General features: G+C 35.6%; 1 long non-coding RNA gene across 2 annotated transcripts in view; it reads right to left on the bottom strand.

The window, feature by feature from the left end:
• The window catches only part of LOC138921653 (uncharacterized), a 92607-nt gene that overhangs the window by 70075 nt on the left and 3198 nt on the right, over window positions 1–19334 (bottom strand). The gene's annotated exons all lie outside the window — the stretch shown is intronic.

Genomic DNA, 19334 nt, shown 5'->3' with positions numbered 1-19334 from the left:
CTTGGATATTCTTTCTCTTTTTTTTGTTTTTTGTTTTTTTTTTGGTGAGGACGATTGGCCCTGAGCTGACATCTGTGCCAACCTCCCTCTATTCTGTTTGTGGGATGCCACCACAGCATGGCTTAATGAGCAGTGTGTAGGTCTGCAACCTGGATCCGAACTGGCGAATACTGGGCTGCCAAAGCAGAGTGCATGAGCTTAACCACTATGCTGCCAGGCTGCCTCTGGATATTATTTCTTCATATGTTCTTTTCTGCCACATTCTCTTCTTCTTTTCATCTGAGACTCTAATTACAAGTATACTAGACAATTTTATTCTCTTCCACCGATATCAGATGTTGTTCTTTTTAAATCTTTTTTCTTAATATGTTTCATATAAGATTATTTGTGTAACCTGACTTCATCTTTATTGATTACGTTCTCTACCATGTCCATCTCTGATATTGTATCTTTCACGAATGTCATCTCCATTTGGTTCTTCTTTCTAGCTTCCATCTCTTTGCTAAACTTACCAATTTCTTCACGCATTTTGTCCATCTTTTCACTAGGTACTTTAACGTATATATTCTGGATGTTTTAAAGGTTATTTTAAAGACACATTACATTAAATAACCCATCTAACAATTCAAAAACGTAGTCTATTTTTATGTCCGCCGCTGCTGACAATTTCCTTTCTTGACAATGGATCATATTGTATTTCTTCTTTGTGTTTCTCCTAATTGTTTACTGTAAGCTGGACCTTGTGTGTAAAAGAAAAGTAGAGGCTGAAGTAAGTGATGTTAAGTCCCAGAAAATGGCACACACCTCCTTCTGTCAGACTGCCAGCCTGGTGGCATGAGTCAGCATAAGCCAGGGCTGAACATTGTTCCTGCTTTGGTAATAGTCACTTCACCCTTGGCTTCTGACAATTTGAGGATAAGACCAGAACTTTCTGATCAGCAACGCTTGTGATCCACTGGAAAAAAATGAAGAATTCTTTTTACTTACCACCCATCTAGTTACTTGCTGAACTGGGGGAGCTCTCACTCTGCTTTAGCCTGGATATCAGCTTTTTGGGTCTTTGGAGAGATTCTCTCTGCTCATCAGTCTTGGATTTCTATGCCTCAGAAGATAGCTACTGATATATCCGGTAATTTATTAAAATGAGAAGAAGACCAAAGTTTCATATATTTTGTCCTCTTCCAATGGTAACTATACAACACTTTCTTTACTTGAAAGTCCTTCCTCTCTTTAAAGCTTTAAGTATATATGATAATATATACGAGGTTTATATGATAAAATGTATATAAAATAATAGGGAATACACTAGCCTAACTCTGAGGAATATTGTAAAGTTTCTATTTATGTAATATAGAGGAAAAAGTACAGCTAAGCCATCATATAATTTTATACTTATCCCTTAATGATTGCTTCTATAAATTTGCCTTTTTTGTAAAATTTATTTTTAATTTGAACTTTGTAGAAATAATGGAATACTTGTAATTTCTTTACAGTTTTCTCCTTTATGTGTTTCTTAAGAATACAATAGAGAGAATGTAAAGTAACTTTTTCATATAGAACACTGTATATTTGTCTATCAACTTTAACATTAAGTTGCAATTTTAAGGGATTATTCTTCTCAAAAATAAAATAACCATATGCTGAATTGTCTCTCAGTGGAATTTCTCTTCACATTAACAAAATCATGGATTACATGTTAGGCATATTCTTTTTAAGATAAGTAAGCCATGGCCATATGTCCTTACTATTTTAGAATATATTTGCATGATATAGGAAACTTAGGGGAAGTAAAAGTCAATTTTTCTCATTAAAAAGGAATCCGGACAAAAGGTGTATTGGTTGGAGAAAGCTGGGCTGGAGATAAATTGAAAATTTGGTTAAAGTTTGTTCCTTTCTTTTCTGTAACTCAAGGATCTTCATTAAAATGTATCGATACAACTAAACGAGTTATGTATCAGACAGATTGACTTTTCCGAAAGTTAATATGATGCCTTCTTAAATTAACAGTGCAAAATCCATTAATTGTTTTTCTACTGTATACCAAATGCCAGTTAAACATCAGCATCTGAGAGGTTTCCATGAATCAGATTTTGCTAAACTTTCTGAATTCTTCTGGAAGATGTACTGCTTAGCAATAAAGTGGTACTTTCATTCATGCTGTTGGGGGTGTGTGGTGGGTAGAGTAGCAGAAGTGGTGGTTGAATAAAGATGCTGTAAAAATCTCAGAGGGTTTCGCACTGTTTCACATGCATGTAGGTAGGGTGCCATGGCTGGATAAGAGAGACTATTCAGGGCTTACTTGAGAATATTTTCCTCTTTTGGTGACTCCAGTGAGCTTCAAAATGCCACCATGATGTCTGTTTTATCGTGATCCAGATTGCTTTCAAATTACATGCACACAGAGTTTCTCCTCCAATTCTATCTCTGGGCCAACTTCTTTGCAGGATGTCGTCTGCTTATGCTGGCCAAGAGAAAAGCAGAACATCTGAGGCCTGGCACCAACAGAAATCTCCCTGACATGTATTATCAGAGATTATACGATAAATCTTCGGTGAGTTTTCCAAATTTAGTTTATATATTATCAGGTTTGGCTAAAACTAAGTTAAAGCATTTCTAGGTCAACTAACGGAGAAAATTTTTATATAAAAGTGTAACTATCAGGATGGTTCTATCAGAAACTCCCAAATAGTTATAAATTCCACTTATGTTTTCCCAAGAGGATATTTTCTTCTTCAGTTCAGTGCCTTATGTATTGACTGCCATTTATGCCACTTATTGACCGCTTTTGGTTTCGTTTTCACTTATTATATGATGTATTCATTAAATCAATCCTGAGAATTAAGCACTAATATTAGTCTTATTCTATAAATGAATAATCTAAGATTCCAGAGGAAATTAAGGTAACGATGAAAGGAGGAAGAAAGAAAGGTAATTCTCATCATTCCACGTATCAGGCAACGTGGAATATTTTTTCTTTATTTCTCGTTTCTTTTAATTCTCATAATTCAATGAGGTACATATTATCTTTATCTTACAGCTGAGGATAACAACACTTGCCAAATATTCCACAAGTAATTGGTGGAAGAAATACTGTCTTTGGAGACAAAGAAGGGGAGCCTGTGTTTCAGAGGTCCCACTATGGCTCTTCTCTGACGACATCTCTGTGCACAGGCAAAGAGTCTTGGATAACAAAGGGATATGGCTGTTAGAGCTACTACTCCCCTCTATAGACCATGCTCAAAGCCCCCGGAACTCCAGGGTTCCCTGCGCAGTGGTTAGAGCTCACGTCCATAGCCAGTAAGTCTTTTCTCCTTCCAAGGGTAAACCATACCACTCAAGATTTTCATCCCAGGAGAAAAAGTGGCTGGCTTCTCAGGGGACTCAGCTTAGGTGTGTGAGTGGAGGTGTCCATGTACATACACTTAAGACTTCTCGTGCTGCAACATAGAGTTGGGAGTAAGAATAGAGAGTGTGAGGCCAGGGACTTGGGGAGAAATCTAAGGAGTCACAATTTGATCCTAGCCTCCTAGATTGTTAGAAAGATATATTTGAAGAGGTAAGAGGAGTGAACACATTTTATTCAACAGCCTGGTACCTTGATTTGCAGTCTTTTAATATTTAGATATATTGCACATGGCCTTTTGGGGACTCAGAAATGGTATGGGAGGGTCTTAGTGGAGGAACCAGGTTTCAAACTGAAATCTCTTAAATTCCTAGTCCTGATCACTTTACCGGTAAACCAGATCTGTCTCTATCCTTTCCCTACATGGGAGAGGTGATATGAAAGCCCTATGTATTCCAGTTAATACTTTTCTTATTTTTGTTTTTTACCTACTTTTGAGACAAGAATTCCATATTAGAACCTGTTATAGACTGAAAATGTGTGCCCTCAAACCCCACAAATGCATATGTTGAAATTCTAACCCAAAATGCGATGATATTAGGAGGTGAGGCTTTTTTGGAGGTGGTTGGGTCATGTTGCTGGAGCGCTCGTGAATAGGATTAGTGTCCTTATGAAAAGAGACCCCAGAAAGCTCCCTCACCCCTTCCACCGTGTGAAAACACAGCAAGAAGATAGCTGTCTTTGAACCAACATGTGGATCCTCACCAAACATGGAATCTGCCAGTGTTTTGGTCTTGGACTTCCCAGCCTCCACAACTGTGAGAATTGAATTTCTGTTGTGTATAAGCCACGTAGTCTGTGGTAGTTTGTTATAGCATCCTGAATGGACTAAGACAACATCCGTGTCGGGTTTCTGGTCATAGAGGAAAAGCTTTCAGAAATTTATCCCTAAGTATGATGTCAGCTATGTTTTTGTTTTGTTTTGTTTTATTATTGGTAGATCCCTTCATCAAGTCAAGAAGTTTGCTTCCGCTCCTTGTTTTCTGAGCATTTTTATTTTGAAAGGGTATTGGATTTTGTCAAATGCTTTGTCTGTGTCTATTGAGATAATAGTGTCTATTACATGGTTGTGTGTTTATTTTTTCCCTTTATTCTATTAACATGGTACATAGTATTGACTAATTCTTGCGTGTTGAACTATCCTTACAATTCTGTGATAAATTCTACTTGGACATGCTGCATAGTCCTTTTGAAATGCTGCTGGATTCAGTTTTCTAGAATTTTGTTGAGTTTTTGTGTCTATATTCTTGTAATGTTTTGGTATCAGGTAAGACTGGTTGCAGCAAATGAGTTAAAAAGTGTTTCCTCCTCTGAGATTGGTGTTAATTCCTTAAATAAATGTTATAATTCACCAGTGAAGTCATGTAGATTTGGACTGTTCTTTGCGGATATTATTTGGAATACTCAATCTGTACAGTTGTTATGGGTCTTTTCGGATTTTCTATTTCTTCTGAACTGGTTTTGGTATTTTATATCTTTTCAAAAATTTGCCCATTTTATCTATGGTATATAATTTGCTGGCGTGCAATTGTTCAGAATATTCCCTTATGATCTTTATTTCTGAAAATTCAGTAGTAATTTCCCTTCTTTCACTACTGATTTTAGTAATTTGAGTCTTCTCCTTTTCTCTTGGTCACTCTTGTTAAAGACTTGTCAGTTGCTCGATATTTTAAAATTTTGTCGCTGTTGATTTCTCTATTGTTTTTCTATTTTCGTTCTGGCTATCTCAGACTGCTGGGTTCTATAAATATGTACATTGCTGTATCTCAAAAAAAATGGAAATTTGTGATCCCCACCTTCCAATTTGTTCCCCTTTCCATTCTCTCCTTTGTTTCTTTCTGGGGTTCTGATATGTGTACTGGGCTTTCCCATGCTGTCCTATATGTATTTTTAATTATCTTTAATATGTGCACTCTCCCTTTTACGGAGCATTTCATGTGTAATTTCTTCAAATTGTCTGTGTAATTTCTCCAGATCTATTGCCAATTTGCTCTTCAGCTATGTTTATTTTGGTGTACAGCCATTTAATTTCCATTGTAATTTTTTTTATTCTAGAGCTTGTGTTTGTTTCATTTTTCAATTTATTCTCACATATTATATTCTATTTTCCCTTATTATATTTTGAGTCATTTTTATTTCGTTAAGTATATCAAATATATTTATTTTATGTATTATATATGATGAGTCAAATGCCGGTAGTCATCGTGTGTCTACATCTGTGAGTTTTTGCTGATGGATCAGAATAATTGTGGCCTCTTTTCATTTTACATATAGAGATTTGGCTTGAGAACATTTGTTTTTAACATCATTGGTAAGAAAGCTTTGAGGCCTAGAACAAAAGTCTGTTTTTTCTGAATAGGTCTCTCTCTCTCTCTCTCTCTATTGTATATGCACACATTCTATTTTGCTTATTATTATTGTTATTTTTATTTTTGCTTTCTCTAGGAGCTAGGAGACACTACCAACCCAAGATTGGCACAACCAAATGTTTAGCTTGGATGTGAATTCTAGATTTTTTCCTATTTTATCCACTAAATGGGCCACCTACCAGAGGGTCTTACATGAAGAAGGGTTTCTTCAATGCAATTTCTCCCCTTGCTCAAGGACTTGGATCTCTCTCTTCTCTCTTATAATGGCTTCTTAAATTTGTGTTTTAAGCCATCAGAAATTGGCATACACTCTTGGAGAAATACTGGTTCCAGAGCTTTCTTGTCCTGTAGATTCATGACTTAGTTTTCTTCTTGTCCAGGATATTATGTAAGGACCTTACATCTTTGCTTTAAATTTTAATTCATGAGAAATGAACTTAATCTACCATTCATTGACATCTAATATGTTCTTGATATTTAGGAAATAAAAAGCTTTTTTTCCCATGTAAGAATATATTTAGCCGAATAGTTTTTATATTTTATAGATATGTATACACACGCACAACTATTGCAAAAGAAATTTATATTAACATTATTAGTTACCATATATTTCATAATGACTTTAAATGCCTTAAACATTGAAATGTGGAATGTGTTTTTTAAATTATATTACTGCACCCCTGGGCTTAGAGACATAGTGTGTAACTAATAAACTGTACAAATATGAATATTTATATACACGCATATTCATACATATTTAAATACGGTGCTGCTTCTGAATATTCTAACTCCGAGTGAATTGAAATGCCTTACCATAATAAGAAACTTGACTTTTTGTCGAAATTATAGTGAAAATTCATTATATTACTTGTGAAACACTCAGGAGAAATCCTTTTTGTCAGGAATTTCACATCTATTCTAGTTACATATTTACCATGTTCAACACAGAAACATTATTTCTTTGAAACAACATTCAAGAAGATGCCCTTGGGAAATCAAAAGGCAAGTGAAAAAGTTTAAACAATTGCTTAAAAAGTTGTAAAAGTAAAGACTTTGTTCAGTTACCTAGTGTGCATGTGGAAGTTCCATGCATTTTGTGTAGTAGGCACGAGGTAGGATTTGGTTATGGTCTGAGTGAAATCTAGGAATAATTTAATTATAGAACAAAGGAGAGGATACGATGACCATACTCCACATATAGAATTGGCCTTAAGATTTCCCTCTGAGAATTTTAGAATATGTCCGAGTTGAAGAACACGCCCATGCTGCTCACCTGCCACAAATAGCCCAAGAATCACGACACTTATGTCTCAGCCATCATTCCCAATACCACATCCTTATTCCAATCCAAGAAGAGGAAAGAAATAGGACTGTAAACATTTGTACCACAGAAAGAGAGGGGAAATCACTTTGGTTTGTAGGAAGGTGAGGGCTAGTCTACTGACACAAAGATCTTTAAGGATGCTAAATCTGATACATGACTAACCTCAAGATAGTATATTTTCTGTATTATTATTTTTCTCAAAGATTGGCCCTAAACTAAACATCTGTTGCCTATTTTCCCTTTTTTTTTTTCTCCTCAACCCCACTCCCAGTACATAATTGTATATTCTAGTTGTAGGCACTTCTAGTTCTGCTGTGTAGGACACTGCCTCAGCATGGCTTGATGAGCTGTGCTAGGTCTGCACCCAGGATCCGAATCGGTAAAACCCTGGGCCACCAAAGCACAGCGCATGAACTTAACCACTCTGGCGACAGGGCCGGCCCCGATAGTGCATTTTTTAAACTTAATTTTCCTTTCTTTGAAATCCCATGAATTCTCCATATTAACACATGCTAGGACGTAGAGGATTTCTTACATTTTCTTTTGCTATTGAGTTACAGAAATGCCTTTCTATGATTGTGGAATTACGTCATAGGAAACAGAGCTTCACCTCCCCTCATAGAAACTAAAAAGGCCAAAGTTTCATTTTCTCAGGCTCTCTTGCAGGCAAGGAGGGCACATGACCTAGAATTCTCCAACTGAACATGTGGACCCAATAATTTGAGTCATAAGCTCATGATCTGATACACCACAGACTGAACAGAACCCATTCTTGTTATGGGTGGTGGTGGCAATAGCAGTTACGTCCAGGTCTTAGAGGTCACAATGGGAACGACTCTGTTGCATTGTCTGCTGCTGGTGGTAGGCATCTGGCTATATCTCCAGCAGTAGTATTTCCGCTGGCTTGATTCTGAGAATTGCTTCTCTCTATGTAGCCTTCAAATCTTGTTTGTTAGATTTCCTATGGGCTTTGTGAATCATTCAATATCCTTTTAATACATTCCTCTTCAGGTTACATTAGTGATATTTTATTTGTTGCTCCAATGAAGTATCTAATATAAAAAGTGATAGATAATACAGCTTACTTTGTCCTTTAGTATTCCATTTGAGAAAAATAAATGTATAACAATATCAATATTCGTTAACTATAATATTATCATTTTGCAGGATAATTACGATTTCCGTTAACATTTTTTGAAGATAGACTATGTTAGGTGCTGTGCTAAGAGTTTCGTATGCAACATCTTATATAATATTCAAATGACAACACAAGCTAGGTACTATTATTATCTTTATCTTACAGATGTGAAAGTTGAGCCAAAGGTAGACTTCCTAACTTGAGCAAAGCGACACAGGCTGCAAATGTGACAGCTTTTGACAAGTTATTGTCATAACTTCAGAGATTCTGTTCAGACCAAGCGAAAGGTCAAATGTACAAATTGTGGCAAAGTCATAAAAAACACTGACTTATATTCAGTTTGATGTTCTATTAAATGTCTATTATATATTAGGTATGATGATTAGAGCTATAAATATAAAAATTAGTTATGCAATATTCCTATCCTTATTACACCCTTCAGGTAAAAAATACTGTAAATTAATAACTATTATATATTATCAAATTTTCTATAACAGAGCGATGTATGAAGTATGTGGAAACTCATATGCTAGTGTCAGGAAAAGCTGCAGACCAGAGAAAAGAAGACTGCTCCCTTCTGAACGTGTGGCATTTGTGCGAGCCACACATGCAGAAACTGTGACAGTTCCATCAGTATTATGACTAAGCTTACATCACATCTGTAAGATAAGATCTGATGACTCCCCAAGAACTCTATATCTTGAAGATTCCGTGCTGTCTGATATACCACGGGAACATGTCAAATATCACTCCTGGGAATTCCCTCATAATCATGTGTTGTTAGGAATTTCTCAAGATTTTGTTTCTGATTATTAACTTTGGGAAGATATGAAAAAGAAAACCAATAAATGTCACATTTGTGATATTTAAATGCTATCTTAGACATGAGAAAACATTGAGCTTATACTGGTCATTCTTGACCTGAATACCAAATATTTTAATTACATAGATAATTAAATGTTTTCTTTATATAAAGGGAAAGCAATTTTGTCAGTAGGAATCAAGTCTGCACTTCTAATGAGATGGTTTTATGAATAAATAAGTCAGTAAGAAATAAGGTCCTGCCACCACAACCAGTATTTCAGATGTGAAACGTTTAGGAGAAGCAGACCAGATGGAAGCTGCAGTAGATTGCTGGTGATAGCACAAATCCAAAATGGGTCTCAGGAGGCTGAAATCAAGATGTCAGAGGGGCTGCATTTCTTCTGCAGGCTCCAGGGGAGAATCCCTTCCCTTGCCTTTTCCACCTTCTAGAGGCGCCCGAATTCCTTGGCTCTTGGCCCCTGTTCATCTTCAAAGCCAACAATAACATTCTGCTTCCATCATCACATCTTCTCCTCCGCCTCTGTCTCCCAGCCTCCCTCTTTCACTTCTAAGGACTTTGGTGATTACATTGGATCCACAGAGATAATCCAGGATGGCCTTTCCATCTCAAGATCTTTTACTTAATTACATCAGCAAAGTGCCCTTTGTCACGTAAGTAACAGATTCACAGATTCTGTGCATTAGGGGTGTGGATATCTTTGGGGGTGGGGGGCATTATTCTGCTTCCCCCAGAATCATGTTCCTTCTACCTTGGCACACATTTTCTCTCCTATCTAATGAACCTACTTTTCTCTCCTAATTACTTTTCCTTGAATATGCAAATATATTCTAGAATGTCTCACTAAAGCAGATAAGCCCCTCTTTTGACTTTATGTTTCTATCCAATTACTGCCCTCCCAATTTATACTCTTTTACAACCAGACTCTCAAAAGTATCTTTCACTCCCTCTTTCCATTCCTCTTCTCTGAATCAATCTCCAGTTCACTACAATGTCATTCCTTAGGGACATTTTATGGCCAATAACTCCAGTGATCTCTACGTACTTAAATCCAGTAAACACTGTATTCCCTCCTACTCTTGACCTCTCAATAGCAGCTGAACTATTCTCCTTCTTGAAAGACTCATTTATCTTGGATTTCATGATATCACATTTTCATAGTTTTCCTCTGACCTGTGTGGGTTGAATTTTGCACAATTCACTTGCTAGTTTCTTATTCTCTGTCCAGCCACGTACTGAGTTTTTCTCCATTCGTACAACGTCTCATTTACTTGCTTTAAATAGTCTATATATCTTTCTTTCTGAAAAACATATGCGTATATTCTTGTTTACTTAGAGAAAAAGGGTGATAGTTGTTCACTTCTGTTTTCCGCTGAAATTGTGATGTGGAAATTTTCCACATCAACGCATGCATGTCTATCTCATTCCTTTTTCCTCATTTTGGTGAGGAAGATTGGCCCTGAGCTAACGTCCGTTGCCAATCTTCCTCTTTTTGCCTGAAGAAGACTGTCACTGAGCTAGCATCTTTACCCATCTTCCCCTGTTTTGTATGTGGAATGCCACCACAGCATGGCTTGATGAGCAGTGTGTAGGTCCACACCCAGGATCTGAACCTGAGAACCCCAGGCCACCAAAGCAGAGTGCACAAACTTAACCACTACGCCACAGAGCCAGCCCCTCTATCTCATTTTTGTAGCAAAGCAGTATTATGGCTATATCATACTTAATATAACTAGTCTTTGATTAAATAGCTCCAATTTTCTATTATAAAATAATTTTGACAAATACATAATATGCTGTAGTAAATATTTTCTCAGTGAGGAATGTGATAAAATGATGTTTAGTTCATTCCAAAAGAAAAATAATAGACTTTATAATATTAAATATTACCCTGATCTTATGACCATTCCACAAAGCAGAGTCCAGTAGCTCAGTAACTATTCTTTCCCTAAGTATTAAAGGACCAGAAGGTCCGTCACAGGATAGGGAGCGAATAGTTACGGAATCACACTTGGAAAGTAAACAGTTGTTAACTATTTTCTCCTTTTTTGGAGCAGAGCTAAGTGCTTTTCCGTAAGTAAACTTCTTCCAAAAAAAAAAAAAGAAAAAGAGAGGCAACATTCCAAAAACATACATGTGGATAGGGAAAAATTCCTGCTACGTGTTTTGTTAAACTGGGATAGGAGTCACGGCAATTTTTTCTGACCAACAATTTGGGCTAAAAGTCAGAATTTTCTATCATCACATCTCTGATGAGATCTGCATTTCTCCTGGAAGGCGGTTGATATAAAGCGTAGCAGAGGTTTTGCTAAAAGTAACATCCTCTGCCGTATGAAATAGGTAAGACTCAGGGATGCCACGCTGCTTACCTCTGACAAGGCTAGAAACAGACACTCCAGATTCCCATTCTTTACCTTGTAAGTGGTTAACTGAACTGTTTGTCCCTATGCATCAATGGGAAAAAATGCTTGTCAAGCAAACTGGTTAAGATTCTCTTGAACTTTGGCCCACTGAGCCTAAGCCAGCATGCTGCCCCTTTTCAAGTGCTCCTCCTGGAAAACAGACTGGCCTCAGGTAAAACATTAATCTTGCTCAAATCCAAAGGTTAAGGGGATTTCTTAACATTTACCGCTTTCCAGGATAGCAGGGCTCAGATAAAATTCAACATTGTCAAGTGTTTAGAAATGGATGAGCACAAATACACCCAAGTTATTTTCAACCAAGTGGCAGAAGCAATTCAGTGGAGAAGTATAGCCTTTTAAACAAATGATATTAGAACAGATGGATGTTGATAGGCAAAACAAACAAAAACCTCAGTAAAGCTCACATTTTATTTAAAAAATTAATTTATGGATACAAATGTAAAATGTGTAAGTATAACCTTGGAGAATATTGGAGAAAATCATTGTGACCTAAGATTAGGCAGAGTTCTTAGATAGGATACCAAGAGCACAATCCATTAAAAACATAATCAATAACTTAGACTTCACCCAAATTAAAATCTTTTGCTTTGTGAAAGACCTTGGTTAGAGGATGAAAAGCCAAGCCACAGACTGGGAGAAAATATCAGGAAATCACATATCTGACAAAGGACTCGTTTCCATAATATATAAAGTACTTTCTAAATGTTACAGTAAGAAAACAAACAACACAGTTCAAATATGAGCAAAAGACTTGAAAGACTTTTGAAGGAGAGAGGGTATGCAATAGAAAATATGCACATGAAAGATGTGGACACCATTGTCCATTAGGAAATACATATTAAAGCCATGATGAGATACCACTCTTATATGAATGGCAAAAATAAAAAATTATATACTCAAAATATGAAGTTCTGATGAGCGTGTGGATATCTATGCACTGCTTGTGAGAATGTAAAATGGTTATAGCTACTCTGGAAACAGTTTGGCAATTTATCACAAAGTTAAATATATAGTATATGACCCAGCAATTGCATTCCTGGATATTTATAATAGAGGAATTAAAACATCTCTACTCAAATCCTGCAACCCAGAGCTGTGTAAGATGTGACCTGCCCATTATGATAGTATACAGTTACCACATGACTCAACAATTGGTAATACTTGTCCACACACAAATGAGAAAACAATCGTTCATAGTAGTATTATTCATAATAGCCAAAGACAACTCAAATGATAAATGGATAAATAAAATATGGCATATCCATAAAATGAAATACTGCTCAACAATAAAAAAGGAATGGGCTTCTGTAGCATGCTAAAATATGGGTGAACTTTGATGACATTATGTTAAGTGAAAGAAGCCAGTCACAAAAGACTACATATTGTATGATTCTATTCATGTGAAGTATCTAGAACAGAAAAATCTATAGCAACAGAAAGTAGGAAGTTGATTCTTCATTGTCTAATTCTGTGTAGGTTCAGGGGGTAGGGGAATGGGGAGTGACTGCAAATAGGTATGGGGTTTCTTTTCGAGGTTAAAATGTTTTAAAATTCGATTGTGGTGATGGTTACAAAACTCTGTGAATATACTAAAATGCATTGAATTGTACACTCCAGATGGATGAATTTTACGTGTAATTCTGTAGTCATAAAGCTGTTAAAAATAATTTATGCACTTTATCATTTAATTTTTATAACATTCTTGAAATAAAATCACAGTGATGGAGACAATATCATAGTTGCCAGGATAATAGGATTGGTAAAGTGTGTAGCTATATATTAGTAGTGTACTAATGTCAAACTTCTGCTTTTGATAATGTACCGTGGTTTCTTACAATGCTATCATTGGAGAAAGCAGGAGGAAAGATATAGGGGAGTGCTACCATTTTTCCAACTTTTTTTAATTTAAGTATTTCAAATTAAAAGTTTCTAAAAATCTAACTCTTGGAGAGTGAACCTTATTTTTGAGAAACTTTCTGACATATTCTGAGCCAAAATTCTTTAAGTCAAAATCCAGTTGAACTGTTCTATTCCTGATATTTCTTGGATACTTCTCTTCCACAAGTTAAGTCTTGTGGTTGGTTCAGCTCTGTCCACAAATTGATTTGTTTGAGCTTTAAAGTTTTCAGCTTCAGAGAACACTGCTTTCAACATTTAGAGAGAGGTTCAGCCAGAAATCCTGCAGGTTTAAGGAACAAATATAACACATTTAGTTACACAGTCTCTAGCTTAAAAGAAATAAAAAGGAAAACATGTATCTCATACTCCTAACACCATGAAAAAGCAGAGACTAAGTGGAGCCAGCAACAATGTGTTAGGAGAACTGTCTATTTCTTGAGTATACAGCATCTCCCCAGCATATTTTTTTAAACAATGAAATGGATTAGCTCGCACATGTATTTTCCTCATTAGAACCTTATGCTAATTTATTGATCAGTTCTTCACTGCATCTGTGTGATCATGTGAGTTTGAAGAAAAGGAACTCAAAAATGATACCTGCTGGGCCTGCCAATACAAAAGAATCTTTGACAGTTACAAGACGAAACAACCACACTGTCAGAAGGGCTTTGACAGAATTAAGTGAACCATATTGACAGGATATCATGCAAGCATCTGGTGGGTTGTTTCAGATGAACGCTCTCATTTTGTTGTCAAAGTGCTTATGTGTGATGCATTGTGTGGACTGTCTTGATTTCTCACAGCTCCTTGAAAGCAGAGGATGTTACCTTTAGCAGAGCCACTGCTATGCTTGTATCAACTGCCTTCCAGAAGAAATGTGGAGCTCATCAGAGACATGACAATAGAAAATTCTGAATTTTAGCCCAAATTATTGGTCAAAAGACATTGCCATTACTCCTATATGAGTTTATCAAAACATATAGCAGGAATTTTTCCCTACATACATGTATACTTTTGGAATATTGACTCTTTTTATGAAGAAGAAGAAGATTCTTATGGAAAAGCTCTTAGCTCTGCTCCAAAAAAGGAGAAAATAGTTAAAAAACTGATTGATTCAGTAACTACTCACTCCCTGTCTTATGACTGATTTTCTGGTCCTTTAATACATAGATAAGTAATAGATACTGAGCTACTGGACTCTGCTTCTTTACTTTGTAGGAAGGTTATAGGATCAGAATAATATTTAATATTATAAAGTCTATTATTTTATTTTTCGAATGAACTAATTGTCATTATATGACACTCCTCACTGATGAAATATTTTGTTTATTACAGCATATTTCGTATTTATCGAAATGCTTTTTCCTTTTATTTTTTGGGGGGAAGATTAGCCCAGATTAGCCTCTTTTTTGCTGAGGAAGATTGGCCATGAGTTAACATCCGTGCCCATCTTACTCTACTTTATATCTGGGATGCCTGCCACAGCATGGCTTGATAAGCGTGCATTGGTCTGCACCTGGGATCCAAACCGGCAAACCCCAGGCTTCCAAAGTGAAGTGCATGAACTTAACCACTATGCCACTGGGCCTCAAAATGCTTTTATAATAGAAAACCTAGAACATAGAGAGTACTCAATAGGACAATAGTTATATTAATATTATGAAATACTAACAATTATATTAATAACTTTAATATGTTATATCTATAATATTGCACAGCCATAAAAAGGAGGTAGATATGCATGCGCTGATATGAAAAGTTTCCAAGCCATGATTTCAGTGAAAAACAAAGATGAATAATATCTTGTCATCCATTTTCTCTAAGTAAAGAAGAATATATGATTTTTTTTTCTTTTTTCTCCATAAAAAATCATAAGAAAATTAACACAATGGTCACCTTTAGGGAGATAAATAAGGGTTGGAGATGACAATAGATGCTTTCACTTTTCATTTCATTTCTTTCTAAATGGTTTAAATATTTTAACTATGTGTGAGTGGCACTCTTTTATATTAACTAGTGTTATGTGGGAAGGAAGACTGTTGACTACTCTTTGTTTCATTTACTGTATTCTCTTTCTTAAAAGAAACAAACAACAACAAAAAGACCCACAAGCCTGTATGCTTCATAGATTTGAGAGTTTTGTCTGCCTTATTCACTGCTGTGTCCTTTGTGCCTGGCACATATTAGAAATTCAATAAATTTCATTTCATAAATAAACCACAAAATTAATAAATACATTTAATATAGCAATAAAGTTAAAATAGCAGGCCTACTTAAATGTAAAATGTTGATCCACTTATACTTGCTTTCAACCATGTGTTTTCTCCTATTTGCTCTGCCTAATAAGAATGAAAGGCCCATTAATAAAATACTTCTAACGCTGAAGTCATTGTGAAGTGAGTCATTCACTCAGTCAATAAATATTTGCTAGTACCCATTATGAGTTAGATGAAAGAGTTACAGTGGTAAGCAATCACAAATGTGTATATAAACTTTACCATATGACCACAATCACAAATATGAATTGGGAGGATGAGTTGTAACAGGATGAGAATTCACTTATATTGGCCTTTTCTAGGAAAGTCTCCCTGATCAAATTACACACAGACTTAAATCTAGCGATGCAGAGAGGGAAATGGTGGAGAAGCAGAGACAATTTTGATTGAGAACAACCTGAAGTACAGAGCTTAGTCTACTCCGTGTACCCTGAGAAGGTCAGCATGGCTGGAATAACGAGCTGGAGAGAGCGGTCCCAGAGAGATCCTACGCAGCCAGCTCAGACAGAGCTGCAGGACACTTGACAGAATTTATTCTTTGGTCTAAGGGCAATCAGAAGCCACTGAAAAGTCTTAAGAATGAGGATAGTTTGTCAAACGCTTTTTCTGTATTTATTGATACAATCATGTGAGTTTTTTCTTTAAACTGTTAATATAATGGGTTATATTGATTGATTTTTGAATATCGAACAAGTTTAGCACTTGGAAAGAAACCTGACTTGTTGGTGGTGTATTATTCTTCAGATAGATCAGTTGACCAATACATTGATTGATCGTTCTATCATCTATCCATCCAATGTATATGAATATAAATCTATAACTATCCATCTATAAATATATAACTGGATTTGACTTGCTAATATTTTGCTGAGGAGTTTTGGGTCTTTGTTCTTGCAGGATATTGTTTCTGCAGTTTTCTTTTTTGTACGGTCTTTGCGTATTTTTAGAGTCAGGGTAAAGCTGGTGTCTTAAAATTAGATGACAAGCGTTCATTCCTATTCTATCTCTGGTAGAGATTGTGTAAAACTGTTGTTATTTCTTCTTTCAATGTTTGCTAGGATTAAGTCTTCTTGGGAGGGGGGTTGGCAATGTGTAGTTGTCCAGGAATTGGTCCATTTTTTCCAAGGTGTCAAACTGATGTGTGGATAGGTATTTCTAATTTTCCCTTAGGATTCTTTAAAAGGCTCTGGGGTCTCTGATGATATCACTTCCACACGATTCTCAATCTTCTCCATTTGTGTCTCCACTCTTTTTTCTTTGACAGTTTTGCTAAAAGTTTATCAATTTTGTTGCTATTTTTAAAACTGCAGCATTTGGTTTGATTGATTTTTCTATTATTTTTATGTTTTCAACAATTGATTTCTGCTCTATTGTAATTATTCCCTTCTTTCTATTTGTTTTGGGTTTATTTTGTTATCCACTTTCTAGTTTCTTGAAGTGAGAGCTTAGATTATTCATTTGAGACACTTCCATTATCTTTAAAATGAATTTTAAAATAAGGAATGAAGCGTTATTTCTCACACTTACCACTTTAGGCTCTCTCAATTCCTTTGTATAGGCCCATATTTCTATCTGGTATAATTTTCCTTTGACTGAAAGACTTTCTTTAGTATTACTTTGGTTGGTGGGGATGACTTTGTTTAGCTTTTGTATATCAAAAAAAATTAATTTCATCTTTATTTAAAAAAATAACTGCATATAGAATTCTAATTTTTTCTCCTTATATTACTGTAAATGTGTTCATCCACAGTCTTATAACTAGTGTTATATATTTTTTATTTGATAAGATGAGAAGTCTGCTGTACTATTTTTCCTTTTCCCTTTTTGCATAATGAGTATCTTTGGATGGTTCTTTTAAATATTTTCCCTCTGACTTTAAACAATTTGATTATGATTATCCTTATACTTTTCTTCATACTTCTGCTGCTTATTCATTAAGAAGTTTGTTGGGTTTATTTATTTACAGTTTTTATTAAATTTAGGAAAACAATTGGCCATATTTCTTCAGATCTTTTTCTGCATTCTCCTTTTCTAGGATTCCAATTATACATATATTAGGCCTCTTGGTGTCTCACAGCTTACTGATTCTCTGTTTATCTCTTTACTTATTTATTTCATTGTGTTTCCTTTTGGATAGTTATTTTCTGCTATGTCCTTTAATTATGATGAATTAAAATTCATTAATCTTTCTTCAGCCATGTCAAGAATACTATTAATCCCCCATATATATATTATGAAACATTGCATATTTCAGCTCTAGAATTTTGATGTGAGTATATTATGCACGTCAGTCTATCCTCAACATGCTCATAGTTTCCTCTACTTTCCTCAACACATAGAACATGCTCAAAATATAATGTCCTTGTCTACGAATTCTATTTCCTGTGCCACTCATGGGCTGTTTCTATTGATTGATTATTCTCCCTATCATGGGTCCTTTTTCTTGCTTTGTTCAAAAGCCTGACAGGCACATTGTGATTTTTACCTTGTTGAGTGGTAGTTTTCCCCCATATATCTTTCACTATATTTGAGCTGTTTTCTAGGATTCTGTTAAGTTACTTGAAATCAGGTGATCCTTCTAGGCTTGTCTTTAAACATTCTTAAGTAGCAACAGAACAGCCTCTAATCTAGAGCTAATTTGGCCAAAGCACTGAGGCAAGAGCCTTTGGAGTATTCTATTCAAGCTAGCATGTGTTGGCACATCTTCCCACTCTGTCTGATGAGAACAAACACTATTCTTAACCTAAAGTGAGATTTTGGGATAACTCCACTGGCTCATTTCCAGTTGTCTTTTCCCAGGCTTGTGTACTGTTCAGGTCTCAGTTGAGTCTCAAGGAGACCCCTCTTCTAAGCTTCAGATCTCTGTATATTGCTATGCCTTCTCTAGTAATTGGCTTCTTGATGTGTAGCTGCCTATCCTCTCAGAAATATAAATTCTCAGTTATTCTGAATTATAATGCCTCAACTCAGGGAGACAAGCAGACCCTGCAATGGGTTCCCATTCCCTGTACTGCAATCTGGAAATTCCCTCCAGGCAGAGAGCTGAGTCAACTCCAGGATTCATCTCATTCATCTCCCTTCCTCCAGGGATATCTATATTATGCCACCTATTTCCAATATCTGAAACAATTTAAAAAACTTTTTGTATTTTGTTCAAGACAGGAGTTCAAATCCAATCCATCATAACCAGAAACAAGCTGTATAGCATTCCACTCCTAATCATTATAACTTTATCATATTTTTCTCTATCTGGTAGAATAAGAGCCTTATCTTCTACTAATCTTTATTTTTTGAAAATATTTCTCTATTGCTATGCCTCTTTTTTGAGGATTCAGTATCATTTTGTCAAGAAACCATGCCTGACCAATACCCCTCCTAGATCAACAAAGACGCATTCTCCCTACAGAATGCTGATTGATGGTAGTGCAGTTGGAAATTTGTTTGGTTTTTACAGTGGCTTCATGTATTTCTTAAGTATCATAAAAAGATCAGTACTCAGTCAATCCCTGTGCCCTTAAAGATTTATTCTTCTCTCTTGTGTTTCCATTATACTGTATAAACTCTTACTATATGAAACAATCTCAAACTCTAGGATCTCCAAATTAATTATATACTCTTTATCATATCATCAAGGGAAAGCATATAAATTGTATTATTCACCAGCTTCAAAAAGGGAATA

This window comes from Equus caballus, chromosome 31 (assembly GCF_041296265.1).
Source record: "Equus caballus isolate H_3958 breed thoroughbred chromosome 31, TB-T2T, whole genome shotgun sequence".
Taxonomy (NCBI): Eukaryota; Metazoa; Chordata; class Mammalia; order Perissodactyla; family Equidae; genus Equus; species Equus caballus.
The sequence above is the reverse complement of the archived record's forward strand: the minus strand, read 5'-3'. Positions and strand labels throughout refer to the sequence as shown.